Below are 13,399 nucleotides of genomic sequence, written 5' to 3'. Positions count from 1 at the left end.
AAGATCTTACCATGTAGCTCAGGCTGGCTGGAACTCACTGTGTAGACTAAGCTGAGAGGAATCAAGATGAGGGTGGTGCTGATCTGTCCTGCAGAGTCAGTCTGCCTCTTCCTCCAGCCTCTAGCCACTCCTGAACTCCTCTGCTCTCCCATCACCTCTGGCTTCCAGGCAGAGCATCTGGCTTGGGTCATCTCTCTTTCTGACCTGTGTCCTGTATCTCACAGAGATCTGCCTGCCTCTGCCTCCCCAGTGCTGAGATTAAAGGCATGTGTCACCATACCCAAAGGGTTTCTAAGAAACTATCTCTCTCTCTCCCTCCCTCCCTTTCTCTGTCCTTCCCTCTCTCTCCCCCTTCTCTCTCTCCCCTCTCCTTCTCTCTTCCTCTCTCTCTTCCCCTTCTCTCTTTCCCCTCTCTCTCCCTCTCCCTCTCCCTCCCCCCTCCCTCCCCCTCCCTCTCTCCCTTCCTCCTTTTAGTAAATGAGATCCCAGGTGATTTCAGAGTCGTGCTGAACAGAAACACAAGCGGATAAAATCAAACCACAGGACACAAGAACTAAAGGACTGCTTAGTGCACTAGTTCCAAGGGAGTGAAGCTGTGTGTTTTGACTGTAAACAAAGTTCATAATTTCATTTGCAAAAGTCTCAGAAAGCTACAGGCTTGCAACTGAGAAAGGAGTGAAGTTATCTCAAAGATCAAACACGCTTTCACTTAAGTGTGGTTCACTGCCATTCAAGATACTTATTTGAAATATCTCTATATGGAGGGATATTGTTTCTCTGGGCAATTTTCATACCAAATTTTGTCAATGGTGATAAATTCTTGAGTCTCAGTGGGCAAGAGTCACGGGTGAAGAGTGCTTTTTCCTTCTATGTTCTCTTTGGTTTTTGTCTGGCTAGAGGTCTGTCTGCTTCCTCTGAGACTTCCTAGCCTTTGTTCTCTGGTGCTGGGTGTCACTCCTAAGAGGGAGCTCTGACTGACACAGGGTGGACAGGAGCTGGATGCTCTGCTTGGAAGCTGGAGGTGGTAGGAGAACTGAGGAATTCAGGAGTGGCTAGGGACTAGAGAAGGAGGCAGGGTTGAATCTTTGAGACAGATCAACATCACTTCTACCTTGACTTTCCAGAGAAACAACTTGGGCTCGAGAGTGCAGAGCACAGCATGTGCTGTGGTAAGCCTCTGCGCTATTGCAAAAATCAGAGGAACCAGACGCCCTGAGTCAGCCTTGGCTGTGTGAAGAAAGCATCATGAGCATGAAGTCAGAGCAAGAAAATTCACCCACCTTCCATTCCAGTAGAAGCCCGGCTAGCCAATGAGAAAGCAGGCTGCGATTCCAACAAGGTCAGAAGTGTTCCAGTCTCTAGACCAGATGGTGACCTGTGCAGAGGCCATGTTATGAGCTTTCAGCATCCAGATTGGCAAAAACATGGGATCTCTCTGCAGAGTCCATCCCAAGAACCACAAAAGACATCAGGGATAAGTCAGGGGTGGTGGGGTGGTGACAGAGAGGTTCAAACATGTTTTTACTGTGTGTATGCATGACAGGTGCATGAGTGTCATAGCGTGTATGTGGAGATCAGAGGACAATATTCAGGACAATATCAGAGGACAATCACCATGGGGGTCTGTGGATGGAACTCAGGTTATCAGGCTTATGCAGTAATAGCTTTTACTGCTGAGCCATCTTACCAGGCCTAAGGAGTGTGTGTGTATGTGTGTGTGCATGCGTGCGCATGCATACATACATTTGTGCATGGATGTGCACTTTTATATATATACATGTTTGTACATGCAAGTATTCATGAGCATACATGTGGAGGCTGGAGCTTGAAGCCTGGTGTTTTTCTCAATGTCTCTCATCTTGCTTCTGAAGGAGGCTATATAACTACTTGTCTCACCGAGGCAATAAATTACGGATGAAATCAATGAGTCAAGGGTTGATTTTTGCTCAGTTCCAGGAGGTCCTATCCATCATGCCAGGGATGGTTTGGTGGCCAGAGCAGAGCGGGCTGATCACATGCCATCCACAGAGAGGAAGGAAGAAGAACACAATGAATGCTAGGCTGGGTGTGTGCTCACTTTTCTGTTTCATTTGGTCCAGCAGTTAGGGTGGATTTCCCCATCTGCTGGAAGTTATGTCTTGGGATCCAAGGACCCAGTCGATGCCACAATACATGGGCAAAGTGAGAGCAAGACGACAAGTTAGCTTTTAGGATTAACAGGGTGCACTGCTTTGTTCGGGTCTCAAGCATACCAAACAGGACATGTGCTAGATTTCTGTCCTTGAGGATACTGTGTCTTTTCCCTACTGGCTGGGGTCTGATTTCACAGTGTTTGGAGGTTGAGTAATTTTTAAAAATTGGTGTTAAGAAAATGAGAGAACTGGGGAAAAGGGTCCCCTGTCCTGGCCTATCGAGTTTTTAGAATGCCACAAAACTTATGTGTAAACAAGGTTTTACAAGGAGGAGGAGTCACATTTCGAAGCTTCCATTCCTAAGATCAGTCCTTTGATAGACAAGACTTGGATTCCTTCCAGTTATTTCCCTAACTACCTCAATAAACCCAACCTAGAAAATTCCTCATAGCAGCCTAGAGACTATCACAAAGGTTACTCGTCATCTTGCCAAATTGACAGTATTAGCTAGCTATTGAAACCTGAGCTCAACAATTCATTTAGACTGACCAGGCAGCAACTCCCAGGGTTCCTCCTGTCTCTGCCTCCTGTGCACTGGGTACAGGTGTGTGCCTCTTTGTCCAGTGTTTTTATGAGGGCTCTGGGGGTAGATCTCAGGTCCTCTTACCTTCGCAGTAAGCACTTTACTGACTGGGCCATCACACAGCCCAGAGACTTCTTAAGCCTGAATTATATATGTGCCAGGCTCTGTGTGAACTGTTGTGTATACAGCGGTAAAGCAAAAAGCAAACAAAAGACTAAAACTTACATCTTCCGAGGTCCACTTCTGGCAGGCCAACATGAGGACCACTGTGGATCTAGAGAACCAGAGCAAACAAACACGCCTTTAAAGTTTTAGGGAACTATTATCATCATGAACAGAAAAATGAAAACCCCATGATATTCCAACTGAATCAACTCATGGTATTTTTAAAATATCTTAAGAAAAGCATTGAACCCACCTAAATTACCTTAAACATTCACATTAGTGGACAGCTGGGCAGGACTCTCTAACTCACACCATCACTCTTTTGTAATGGGGTGATTCTGTTGAGATACTAACAACAAAGCACACTGTGTGGGGTGGACAGTCTCACCTTCCTGACTGTGGGCTGACTGGGAGCAGCTCCCAGAGGTCTTTGGACAGCAAGTCTCTTGCCCAGAAAGAACCCAAAGCCCAAACTCAAAGTGCAGTTTCTACTGGAAAGATGTCTTCATAGTGTAAAGTTGAAAAAGCCATGAAAATCATTCTCTGTCCAGAACTGTCTGCACTCAAGGGGGCTGTGGATGTGCTCAACAGTAGGGCTCTTGCCTAGCATGTATGGAGTGAGGAGAAGAAGGGGAGAGGGAAGAGGAGGAAGAGCCAAACACGGATCTCAGGCACTCTTCCTTCAGAGAAGGCAGGTTTATCTGACTCATTTGTAGAGTAGCTTATGACTCAGAGAATTCTAGAAATGGCAGTTAGTGGGGGCTTAACAGCTGTGTGTAGTCAGGGAAAGAGACAGGGAACCCTGCCAAAATCACCTTCATCCGGGGCCTCCGTGGGTCTACCCAAAGCTGTGCTTGCCAAGGAATGAATAATCCACTTAGTAAATAGATATGAAAACAATAATAATGAGTTCTGCAGGAGGCACACACAGCAAGCCTAGAATTCTTGTTCCTGACTAAAATGTTCTGAAGCATAAAACCCCAAACAACAGGAAAGCACGAGCCAGACACAGATGGCAGAAAGTGTCCGTGATGTGGAACTAATAATGCTGGGCTTTCCAGGGACAGAGCTTCAAGTAGCCACGGTCCTGTGCATGTTGCCAGAATGAAAGGGTTGTTTAACAAAGCATAAAGAAGTAGAGGAGCATTTGAAGATGGCATCATGTCACGTGGAGAACATCAGGAAATGGGAAATACTAAGGAAAAGAACCAAGTGAAGATGAAAGAGAAAGTACAAATGAAATAAAAATCCTGGCTTGGACGGGTTGTGAGTAGGCTTGGATGAGCAGAAGGGAGAGTGTGTGAGTCTAAGCACAGAGGGCCAGAAGCAGTGATGCAGACAGAGAGACAGACAGAGTCAGAGACCGACAGAGAGACACATACAGAGAGAACACAAGCTAAGTAAAGAACAGACAGAATGAATGAGCAGAAATGCAGACAGCTTCAGCCAAACATGGGCACCCTTTAAGGTGTCACCTCTCATCCCGTCCCTAATTAGCTTATCAAATGAAAGGGTGGAGAAAGAAGAAAGGGAAGTAATCAATAAGTAATGACAGCAAATGAACTGGAGAAACAGCAACCTCTATACCCAGGATGACAACAAAGTCTGAGACCAATGCAAACCACAAAGAGAGGTGGTGCCCAAAATGCTGAAAGTCAGAGGCAGTGAGGAAATCTTCAAGGCAGCAAGAGAGAGAAAGAGACCTTACGTACAGGGAGCCCAGTAAGACTCACCCCTGACTGTCAGCACAAATCCCAGAGGACAGAAAGATGGCATGCATAAGTGCTCAGCGGGGTGGGGGACGGCTGAGAACCCTACATCTAACACAACCGTCTCTCCAAAAAGAAGGTGAAATAAAGATGTTCCCAGATAAACAACAACCAAAACTGGGAACGTGTTGCTGCCCTTCGGGAACATTGGAGAAGCCAGTGGCACCGGACAGCAGCAAGTTTAACTCAGGTGGACAGACACGGAGAGAGTTAGAGGAACAGCTAAAAGACATTGGTACGGGTAATTATAAAAGGTGGTCGGTGTGGTGGTTTGAATGAGAATGGCCCTCATAGGCACATTTATTTGTATGCTTGGTTCCCAGTTGATATTTGGGAAGGTGTGGCTTTATTGGAAGTGAGTCACTGCGGGGTGGGCTTTGAGGTTTCAAAAGACTAGAACTATTATTCCCAGTCTCCCCCCACCCCCACCCCCACCCCTCACCCCTCTCCAACTCGCGGATCAAAATGTGAGCTCCCAGCTGTTCCTGCCACCATACCTTTGCTTGACCATCATGGACTCTAACCCTCTAAAACCAGAAGCCCAAATTAAATGTTTTCTTTTATAAGTTATCTTGGTGATGATGTTTTATCACAGCAACAGAAAAATAACTAATATAGAAATAAATTTTTTTCCTGTCCTTTACTAAGTGACACACAGTAAGTTAAACATTTGCCACATCACATATATGCACACACATATGGTAGGGCTTTAAACATATGGAAGCCTAATATATTTGTCAATCTCAGCACCAAGGAGATAGGTAGGAGGAAGTCCACATAGAGCTAAAGCAATACGGTGAGGTAAGCTACATAGCATTGTAGCTGTGGTTGTGACATTAGTAGAAATAACAACACACACAAAACCCACACAAAGGAAAGGGAATGTTATTAAATATTAATATTTCTAGGCATCACTTGTTGCAAAGAAACCAATCAGAAGGAGGAGCTGTATCTCTGTGAGTTCCAGGCCAGCCTGGTCTACACAGTGAGCTCCAGAACAACCATGGATGCGAGTAAAACCCTGTCTTGAAAAAAACAAAACAAAACAAAAACAAACAAACAACCAAACAACAAGATTCAAGGAGGTTGAGTTACTGGACAAACATCCCACAGATAAGAAGACTTAGCGTGACGTGAGTGCCTCACAGGATGGTGCGGTCCTCAGACTCATCTCTGTCTTTGAGGAAGTTGGCAAGTTGATTTTAAAACCCTATGGAATTAGGGGCTAGAGAGAGAACCCAGTCAGTAATGTGTCTGTAGCACAGGCAGGGGGAGTAGAGATTCATCTCCAAGACCCACGTAAAAAGCTGGGCATGGGCAGGGAGTGCTTGTCACCCCAGGGCTAGGGAAGTGGTGACAGGAAGATGTCAGTGAGAACAGCCACAACAACGAAGTGCAATTTAGGAAGACATTCTTTTTTTTTTTTTTTTTTATTCTTCTTAATCATTTTTTTTTAAATTAGGTATTTCCCTCAATTACATTTCCAGTGGTATCCAAAAAGTCCCCAATACACTCCCCCCCCCAGTCCCCCACCCACCCACCCCCACCCCTTGGCCCTGGCATTCCCCTGTACTGGGGCATATAAAGTTGGCAAGTCCAATGGGCCTCTCTTTCCAGTGATGGCCGACTAGGCCATCTTTTGATACAAATGCAGCTAGAGTCAAGAGCTCTGGGGAACTGGTTAGTTCATAATAATGTTCCACCTATGGGGTTGCAGTTCCCTTTAGCTCCTTGGGTACTTTCTCTAGCTCCTCCATTGGGGGCCCTGTGATCCATCCAATAGCTGACTGTGAGCATCCACTTCTGTGTTTGCTAGGCCCCGGCATTGTCTCACAAGAGACAGCTATATCTGGGTCCTTTCAGCAAAATCTTGCTAGTGTATGCAATGGTGTCAGCGTTTGGAAGCTGATTATGGGATGGATCCCTGGATATGGCAGTCTTTAGATGGTCCATCCTTTCTTCACAGCTCCAAACTTTATCTCTGTAACTCTTTCCATGGGTGTTTTGTTCCCAATTCCAAGAAGGGGCACAGTGTCCACACTTTGGTCTTCGTTCTTCTTGAGTTTCATGCATTTAACAAATTGTATCTTATATCTTGGGTATCCTAAGTTTTTGGGCTAATATCCACTTATCAGTGAGTACATATTGTGTGAGTTCCTTTGTGAATATGTTACCTCATTCAGGATGATGCCCTCCAGATCCATCCATTTGCCTAGGAATTTCATAAATTCATTCCTTTTAATAGCTGAGTAGTACTTTAGGAAGACATTCTTTTCATGATTCTTAAAAGTAACTACAAAGCTACAGTCATCACACCACTATGATATCAGCACAAGAACACGCACATACACACACACACACACACACACGGATCAATGAGGAGCAAAGTGGGAGTTGCTATGGGTGGATTTAGAGCATCCCCTAAGGTCTTGCGTGTTGAAGACTCTGATGTAGCCCATGGGTGCTATAGGAGGTAGAAGGAAGTTATGTTCAATGGGGACATCCCCATTCTTTTTTTTTTTTTTTTTGTTTTCGAGACAGGGTTTCTCTGTGTAGCCCTGGCTGTCCTGGAACTCACTTTGTAGACCAGGCTGGCCTCGAACTCAGAAATCCGCCTGCCTCTGCCTCCCAAGTGCTGGGATTAAAGGCGTGCGCCACCACGCCCGGCGACATCCCCATTCTTAAATTCATTTTAAAACCTTGGGGGGACTGCTCAAAAGGTGGCTCAGTGGTTAAGAGCTGGGTAGTGCTCTTGCAGAGAATCTCAGTTCTGTTCCTAGTACCAATAATTCCAGCTCTAGGAGATCCAACTCACTCTTTTGAATTCAAAGAGCACCTGTATTCATGCATACACACACACACACACACACACACACACACACACACACACACACCCCTGCAGAGATTGGTGGGTCAGCTAGTCTGGAATACACAGCACATCCAACTGCAAGTGACAAGAGAGATCCCGCTTCAAACAAGGTGGAGAGCAAGGATCAACACCCGAGGGAATTCCTTGACCTCCGCATGTGTGCTGTGGCACACCTGCACCCTCACACAAGAGTACACACACAGACATGCACACATAAAACACCAACAAACCCTTTTTGAACCGCCGCTCTGCTTCACACTGGCTGGGCCTGAAACCCTTTGTGGTATGCAGTCAGAACTCCAGCTCCCCAGCTCAGAGGGGAGGCCTCTGACAGGCTCCTCAGGCTGCTGGTGTAGCCATATGGAGCTGTGTCTCTGACTCCAGCTGCTGCTGACATGCCTGCGTTCTTGTCTCAGTCAAGGAATCCAGAGATGGGGGTGCATGCCTTTGGTCCCAGCACTTGGGAGGCAGGGGCAGGTGGATCTTTGTGAGTCTGCGGCTACAGAGGCAGAGCATGTTCCAGGGTGGCCATGCCACACAGAGAAACCCCTACGGCGGGGAGGGGGTGCAATTGAGACAAGCAAAGTAAGACATTCAAAGGAAGCTTATTACAGAGATGAGGTACGTACCCAAAGGGGGCATGCAGTCTTTCCAGGATCAGGCCTCCTGGGATCCTAGATAGCTCATACTATAGATAAACTTGAGGGAGGATCAGGCATAAATTAAGATGGGGAACTCCATAATGGGGAGGGTTTTCCCCCATGGGGTTTACTCTCCACTTCTATTCTTACATGGGGTTTTCCAGGAGCTTCATGGGTAAGATGTGTGTTGGGAGTAGGGGTTTTTTGGTTGCTTTATTCTGTGATCTTTTGGAGACAGGGTTTCAAATAGCCTAGGCTGACCTTGAACCTGCTGTATAGCTAAGATTGGCCTTGAACTTCTGGTCCCCATCCAGCCGCCATCTCCTGTTCCTGGGATTACAGGCTTGTGCCATGACGCCTGTTTCTTTTGTTTTGTGTTTGTTGAGACACTCTGTAGTCTCAGGCAGCCCTTGAGCTCATAGTGATGATGATCCTCTTGCTTCAGCCTTCTGAGCGCTTACCATAGGGTGTGGTGAGGGCGGGCAAGAGATTTTGCAAGGGTAAAGGCAGTCAGCCGCCAGAGGCCATGTGCGCCTGAGCCAGCTCTGTGGTTACATCACCGTGTGCTCCCTTTCTGTCTGTGGGCTTGTCTAGCCAAGCTCATGTGTCATGGGTGTTTTATTTCATGGTTCCAGTAAGGAAATGAGCTGGTAGCCCTGGCCCCATTCTTCTGCCTCTCTGTGGTGGTCATGGGGAGCAGGGTATGTCAGGGGGAGGCTACTTGAAGGGAAGGAAATAATTGCTTGTTAAGTTGCCTGGCAAACACAGGATAGTTTTAGGGCTCTCTCTCTCTCTCCCTTTTTTTTTTTTTTGTTTGTTTGTTTGTTTGTTTGGTTGGTTGGTTGGTTTTTTGAGACAGGGTTTCTCTGTATAGCCCTGGCTGTCCTGGAACTCACTTTGTAGACCAGGTTCTTGTGCAGGTATACAGGTGTTTGGGACCTCCTCATGGTCATGCGTCTTGTTATAGTCTGGGAAGGGCATTTTGTGATATCACAGGGCCACAGATTAGACCAGCAGGCTTCTGCATATATTCATTCTCAATAAGCTGGTGCCAAACTGTCCTGATACTGGGGCATTTTCTGATGCATAAGTTAAGCAGTTTGTCTTTAAGAGACTGACACACAGGCCCTAGTCAACTTCATGAGGACCCAGATCATCTCAGCTGTAGGAGACAAACTTAAACCCACTCTGTCATGAAAAGGTGGTGACCAGAGGTTTCAGGGCAAAAACCCTGGACTGCAGGCAGCCTCAACAAATCAGGCTTGGTCACCTGGTCCTAATACAACAATGGGGAACCAGAGTGAAAAGCAGAGACTTCACTGTGGTCACGTTTGAAAGAGGAGACAAAGAGTCCAGTGGCCTTGTCTGGTTTCAGGAGGCTAAACAGAGGAAGCACGGAGGCAGGAAACAAAGCCCGTGCTTACTCATGCAGTTCTGGTAAGGTGCGCTTTGGCTGCTCAACAGCTCTGCCCTGGCTCTGACAAGTAGTCCAAGAAGTCTTTATCGTTCAAAGGGATGGTGAGTAGCTGCCCTCCCCTTGGGTCCTATGGACTTATGATTGTTGGGGGCAGATTCATTCCGTAGTGTGAGGACACTCATTAACCAGGCAGATGTTCGAGGAATCCAAGATGGCTGTGAGGAAGAGGCTCAGGAGGGATTGAGAGACGGCAGGAAACAGAGCTCAGGGGTGATGAGTGGAGCTGGGCCTATAGCTACTTCTCATCTTTGCCAGCTCCTGATGGTCCATCCCCTTCCTACACTGTGCAAATCAAAGTGTTCTACTGTATCTCTGAGAGTTGAGCCAGTTCACCCTCCCGTGAAGAGCCAATGCTCAGCCCACGCACTGCCTTAGCCAAATGCAGTCGGCAGGCTGGGCTCCCCGTCTTCAACACCCAACTTCTGCGGGGGAAGCATTCTCCACATCAGATTGGGGTGGGTGGGTGCCAAGCCCCAGCTACTTTGTTCTGAGGCTAGAAAGCCTCGGCTGACAGTGAAGTGGAAAGAGGGAGCTTAACTTCCTGCCACCATGAGTCTGTGGCTGGTGAGCAAGGGCAGGGAGCAAAAGCAGTGGTCCTGAGGGGGCCTGGATGGGTCACTTGAGCCTCAAGAGCAGACCATCACTCCATGCTGTGCCCCTTCTTTGATCTCCCCTCAACTGTTCTTTTTTTTTTTTTTTTTTTTTCTAATGTGCCTTTTGTGTGTTCTCGAGTGCACGTGCACGTGTGATAGGTGGTTCATCAGTGCCCTCTGGTCCCATTTGTGACTTTCCAGTTGTCACCTACAGCTATGTTGTCAGACACAGAAATGTATACAGGAGCCATGTGCAAAACAGCTTGTTCAACAAGTGGCGCTGTCAAAACTAGATCAGAACAAAATCAGATCCATATATCCCACCCACACAAGAACAATTTAAACTGGATCAGAGACCTTGATTTAAAACCGGAAATACTGAAACTTCCGAGGAAAACTTCAAGGTCTACATATAAGTAAGAACTGGATGAGGGGCTGGGCAGTGGTAGCGCACGCCTTTAATCCTAGCACTCGGGAGGCAGAGGCAGGCGGATTTCTGAGTTCAAGGCCAGCCTGGTCTACAAAGTGAGTTCCAGGACAGCCAGGGCTACACAGAGAAACCCTGTTTCAGAAAACAAACAAATGGACGAGTGCTGACAAGGGTGACTCCTGCCAGGTGCAGGGGCCCATAGTGAGTAACTAACTGCCTTCCTCTTCGAGGAGGTCTGCCCTAACTGGATTCTGGTTGCCAGGGGCTGTGGTGGGGTGGGGTAGTTCTCAGCCCTTGCCAAAAGGATGTTTGTTAGCCCTTTCTATCGTACGAAGAACTGCAAAAATTAAACACTATAAAACCCCAAACTGACAATCAACAAATGGGCTAATGCGTTGAAGACATTCTCAAAAGGAGACACACAAGTAGCTAGTCAATATTTTTTAAAAATTAAATAAAGGCAGGTGGATCTCTGAGCTTGAGGCCAACCTGGTCTAGAGAGGGAGGGAGGGAGGAAGGGAGGGAGGGAGAGAGAGAGAGAGAGAGAGAGAGAGAGAGAGAGAGAGAGAGAGAGAGAGAGAGAGAGAGAGAGAGAGAATACACCTTGAATCCCAGCACTTGGGAGACTGAGGCAAGGTGGATCTCTGTGAGTTGGAGCCCAGCCTGGTCTGCAGAGTAAGTCCCAGGACAGCCAGGGCTACACAGAAAAGCCCCGTGTGTAGAAAAGAACAAATTAAAAAATTGTTCAACACCCATAGCCATCAGAGAAATGGATCCAAAGACCTCTCTACTGTCTTACCTCACCCCATTCAGAGTGATCATCATCAAGAAACCTGACCGAAAATGCTGGCACCCATGTGGGGAGAGGGGGCACCTTATTCACTGCTGGTGGGAGTATGAACTGGTGCTGCCACCAGAGAAACCAGTGTGGTGGTTTCCAAGCTGAGATTAGAACCACCATAGGATGCAGCTACAACACGCCAGGGCACGTCCCAAAGGACTGTAGCCTACCACAGGGCTATCATACAGTCATGCCCATTGCTGCTTTAACACAATGACTTGGAAAACAGAAATCAGTCTAGATGTCCGTCAAAATGATGCCCAGGTCATGACCATGTGGTACATACATACGTATGTACCTGGTGGAAATCAGTTCATCTTCAAAGAAAACTGAAAATTTCAGGGAAACAGAAGATGCTAGAAAGTATGACATTAAACGAGGTGGCCCAAGCTTGGAAAGAAAAGGCTTCATGTTCTTTCTCATATGTGGATTGTAGTTTGTAAAATATACATGTACCAAATGAGGGGAAACGTAGGCAAAGCCTAAAACACTAGAAAGGAAACCGAGAGAGAGTAAAAAGAGGTTCTGAGGAAGAGAGGGGGTGGGTGAGTGCAAAGGTCACAGTGACATGAATCAGGAAGGAGGGGTTGGAGGAGAGGGAGGGTGGAAATAAAGGGGAGGAGAATTATTTATAATGCACTTCATTCAGCAGTGTCACTCTGATATACCTAGCTGTTCATATTCTGATTTATAAAAATTAATTAAATTTTAGACAGGAATGTTCTTTTAAAATATAAAAGCATGGCTAGGCACAACGGAACACAGCTTTAATTCCAACACTCTGGAGGAGGCAGAAGCAGGTAGATGGATCTCTGTGAGACCAGCCTGGTCTATACAGTGAGTTCTAAGACAGTCAGGGACACAGAGAAATGCCTCTAAAAATCTCTCCCTCTCTCTCTCTCTCTCCCTCTCTCAATGTCTCTCTCTCTCTCTCTCTCTCTCTCTCTCTCTCTCTCTCTCACACACACACACACACACACACACACACACACACACATGTGTATATATGCATGTACATATATACATATAGTTCTCTCTCTTGAGATTTGTGTGTGTGTGTTTATAAATTTTTTAAGTCATTTTTAAATATTTTTTTTGTTTTTGTTTTTGTTTTTTTCAAGACAGGGTTTCTCTGTGTAGCCCTGACTGTCCTGGAACTCACTTTGTAGACCAGGCTGGCCTCGAACTTAGAAATTCGCCTGTCTCTGCCTCCCAAGATCTGGGATTAAAGGCCTGCGCCACCACCGCCCAGCCATTTATGACTGTTTTGACGGCATGTGCACATGCATGTGTTTTTGGTGCTCACAGGAGCCAAAAGAGAGTGACAGAGCTTCTAGAACTGGAGTTTACAGATGTCTGTGAGCCACTATGTAGGGGCTGGGAATCAAACCCTCTGGAAGAGTAGCCTGTGCTCTTACCCACTGAGCCCTATCCTCTAGAAAACCACCGACATGAAAAAAAAAAAAAAATCTGCCAGGCAGTGGTGGCGTATGCCTTTAATCCCAGCACTTGGGAGGCAGAGGCAGGAGGATTTCTGAGTTCGAGACCAGCTTGGTCTACAAAGTGAGTTCCAGGACAGCCAGGGCTACACAGAGAAACCCTGTCTCGAAAAACTAACTAAATAAATAAATAATAAAAAATAATTTAGAAATAAAACTAAAAATAAGTAAATAAATGAAATAAAATAAAATAAAAATCTGGCTTCATCTGGATCCATCTGGTTCCCATCCCGCAGCCTGGGTTCTCTAGCTGTCCCTGTGTGTTTGGAGAATACTGGTTCTCTGTGGTTCCATGTGGAGAACTCTGGTTGCAAATGTATAGCTGTGTTTCTCTGTGTTGTGCTTTACCCCCTAGTACTCACCAGACTGCTGTTTGCACCAGTGTCACAGCCTTCCCTTA

Source organism: Mus caroli, unplaced genomic scaffold (genome assembly GCF_978045245.1).
Source record: "Mus caroli unplaced genomic scaffold, Mus_caroli_1 scaffold_13, whole genome shotgun sequence".
Classification (NCBI taxonomy): domain Eukaryota; kingdom Metazoa; phylum Chordata; class Mammalia; order Rodentia; family Muridae; genus Mus; species Mus caroli.
Note: the sequence above shows the minus strand (reverse complement) of the source record.